The sequence below is a fragment of the Sinocyclocheilus anshuiensis genome, unplaced genomic scaffold, assembly GCF_001515605.1.
Source record: "Sinocyclocheilus anshuiensis isolate Anshui unplaced genomic scaffold, SAMN03320099.WGS_v1.1 scaffold270, whole genome shotgun sequence".
Taxonomy (NCBI): domain Eukaryota; kingdom Metazoa; phylum Chordata; class Actinopteri; order Cypriniformes; family Cyprinidae; genus Sinocyclocheilus; species Sinocyclocheilus anshuiensis.
Window position 1 is genome coordinate 274,735 of NW_015546041.1, and position 3,854 is coordinate 278,588.

General features: G+C 39.4%; 1 protein-coding gene across 1 annotated transcript in view; it reads right to left on the reverse strand.

The window, feature by feature from the left end:
• Nucleotides 1-1,138, reverse strand: part of LOC107698931 (tensin-3-like) — a 40,229-nt gene extending 39,091 nt beyond the window's left edge. Inside the window, exon 1 of the mRNA XM_016500073.1 lies at nucleotides 858-1,138. The gene's annotated coding sequence lies outside the window, so the exon portion shown is untranslated. The remainder of the gene's footprint in view (nucleotides 1-857) is intronic.
• Between the last annotated feature and the right edge of the window lie 2,716 nt (nucleotides 1,139-3,854).

Genomic DNA, 3,854 nt, shown 5'->3' on the forward strand with positions numbered 1-3,854 from the left:
CACATGGTCCGAGTTTTTCCCGCTCTTGCAGAGTATAATTTTGGACATGATTTCTATAACGAATATGATACATTTGACAAAGAATTGATTGGAAGAAACGTTTCCAGCAAGAAGATTCAAACACACATATACTAAATATGAATATGATCCTATAAACTATTCAATAGTTATTCAAAATACATAAATAATAAATGATTAATACCTGATAGACACACACGTGGGTTACATACATAATATGGAGTTATGCATAGAAATGATTAGTTGCTCACAAGTCCTTTTAGTTCATTTTGGTGCATGGAAAGGCAGTTTCTGTGCCATTCTGTGAATGTATGTGAATGTATGAAGACCAGAGGTTAAGAGGTCTCTCATAAGGAATTTCAGTCTGTTCTCTGTCGTCGAGGTGGGGGAAGCCAATCCAAAGAGCTCGTGATTGCTATCACTGGTTTCCATGTGATGGTCACGCTGTGCATCTCTTTTGACCATTAATCTTGATTACTTGCCCCCAAAATTGACAATCTCCTTGGAATTGTCAATAAGTGTTCTTTTGTTTAAATGCTGTGAGCTGGTTCAGGCTTGTGGCGCCAGGATCTGATTTACGAACATCCTGTGTCTTGGGCCTCTGTGGAATTCGGCTCCTCGTGTTTCAACTGTGTTTTTGACTAAATCTTAGATTGTCTGATTCGGTCTGATACCCTACAACACACAGTGCTGTCTGATTCAGTTAGTGCAATCACACACACACACACACACGCACACAGATCTGAGGCACTACATACAGCTGTCATCTGAATCCACAAAAGCACTGAATGCAGTGTGAAGACTGATTCATGAACACACACAGACAGAGCTGAGCTTACCTTGTTTAGTGGAGAGTTAGCAGCTCCTGTAAGCGTGAGACAAGAGGGAAACTCTCTTCACCTTGTCATAGTTTAGCTGTAAATCTGCTGCAGACTGCAGGAAAGAAGCCGTCTGTGCTGAGGATTCAGACTTTAGTCCAGGATCACTGCTGCTCGCAGCTCATTGCTTTCTCAGTCATTTCAGGCTTTTCTAAACTCAACTCCAGAGTTAGTGAAAAGAAAGACGGCCGCAGCGCTGGATCCTCCCCCTGCTCTCCTCTCCTCTCCCCCTTCACCTCCATTCTCTGGCAGCACACACACACACACACTCTCACACACACACACACACACACACTCTCTCACACACACACACACACACTCTCTCACACACACACACACACACTCTCTCACACACACACACACACACTCTCTCACACACACACACACACACTCTCTCACACACACACACACACACTCTCTCACACACACACACACACACTCTCTCACACACACACACACACACTCTCTCACACACACACACACACACTCTCTCACACACACACACACACACTCTCTCACACACACACACACACACTCTCTCACACACACACACACACACTCTCTCACACACACACACACACACTCTCACACACACACACACACACTCACACACACACACGAGGGATGGGGGAAGGGACAGCAACAATAGCAGCAGATGCCTACACGCACACACTGACAGAACTGATCAACTGAATGAGATATTCAAGACAAACAGCACACTGAGCCATCAATACACTGTGATCAGAATACATTCATAAGGAGCAATGCCATAAAAACTGTCATCACTTCAGCAACACATTAAAACGGACTTAAAACTACAAGAAAACAAAAAGTAGGCTTCTAACAAAATTAAACATATCAAAATATTTAAAACTTTAACTAAAAGCAAACATAAAATACTAATAAAGTTACATATACCAAAATACAAACTTGTGAAGTTTAAAACAAAAACAAAAAGTACTAATAAAATCAAACATTAAAAAAAACTTTCAATTTTAGTTTTTAAATTATTATTATTTATTTTTTTTTTTTTGCAGATTTTAACAAAAAGTAATAAACGTTTAGTAACCCTATTAGTTTATTTTCTTTATTTTTATATAATTATAACTTCAAAACTGTACACATTTTCATCCCTACAGAAAAGAAAATCACAAGATATCTCTTAAATATCTATAACAATGTCTCAAACTGTGCTCAGATTCAGATTTTAGATCATGAGAGTCATTGTATAGCACTGTACACTGCAAAAATGTTCTTACTCTGTATTTTTGTTGTTTTCCAGTATAAATGTCTCAACAATACTATCAATACACATTTACGAGAAGCAGAATTACTTAAAATATTATTTATTCTTATTTTCTGAATTTTTTTTAATCAAAATTACGTTTTTAAAGTAAGTGTTTTGTTGAAAAAAACAAATGCCCATGTGGTTAAAAAAACTTGTTTTCCCTTTAAATTAGATTGACAGATATTTTGATACATTGACAGATATTTTTACTTGTTTTAAGTATAAATCCAATTTTGATGGCTAAATGTATCTTGTTTTAAGAATTGGATATTAGTACTGTAAAACAAGACAAAAATACTCAGTATGAAAGCAATTCTTTGCAGTGTAGATGCTATCAGGATGTCATCTATTGGCTCATCTGTCTCTGTTGTTATTTCTTCAAGCATTAACTCTTCCTAGTTTACTAAAGAGCAGCATCTGAGCAACACAATCACCTCTGGCTCACTGTAACTAGTGTTCACAGTTTATTCATTGTCGTCTGTGTAACCGAACCCTGTTAGTCACATGACCTCTGGCCAGACTCTTGAAGACAGCCGTTCATTGGTCTTCTGAAGGCACAGGAATGCTGCATTACATAACATGGCTTTGTGTGTGGTAATCTCTGATAGCTGGTTAATGACTGACTGCGGTTCCCGACAGCAGAGAGCAGCACATGAGTGGAGATCTGCTGTGCTGCGGTGCTTTATGTGCATCTACTGCTCGAATGTCCTGTTCCAGCACTGTCAAATGTGTAATTACTCCTGATGAAGGCCGGTTTTGAATGGCCTGTCCTGTTTCTGTGCGTGATACACCACCTACAGTGAGCTGACGGTACTGCAGCGAGCAGATGTAGCTGCCCTGATATTAAGACAAGTTTAAAAACACGCTTCATTGCTCCAGAGACCTGATATAACACACGAGCAATTTCAGTGGCACAGTATTATTTACTGCTTTATGAAACAGTGGTATGAATGTAACTGCAAGCACATGTCAGGGATGTGCAGTGTCGTCCTCTGAACACTGGCACGTTTACTGGATATTTCATATGAATCATGCGGCTTGTTGAAACACTGTGCTGTGTCTCATGACTGTACTTTGTCCACCACAGGACAAATTCATCCACCTCTCTTATCTCTCATTGATTCATCCGGCACGCTTCTCCACTGTGATGACTCTGGCCTACGCATGGCTTAGTTATTAACATACGGCAGCTGAACACAATCAGCTCTACATCAAAGCATTCTGGGACAGTATGTCGGGGCAGAACTATTAAAGGGACAACTTTGTGCCTATACTCACCCTCAGGCCATCCAAGATTAGAATGAGTTTGTTTCTTCATCAGGTTTGTAGAAATGTAGCATTGTATCAGTGTCTCAGCAATGGATGCTCTGCAGTGAATGGGTGCCGTCAGAATGAGAGTCCAAACAGCTGATAAAAACATCACAATAATCCACAAGTAATCCACAGCACTCCAGTCCATCAGTTAACATCTGGAGAAGACAAAAGCTGCAAGTTTATAAGAAACAAATACATTATTAAGATGTTTTTAACTAAAATACGAGTCCATAATCCATAAAAACGCTTACTCCAGTGAAAAACTGGTCTGGTCTGAATCAGGAGAGAAATCTGCACAGATCATGTCACCTTTATTTATATAGCGCTTTATACAATACTGATTGTGTCAAAGCAGC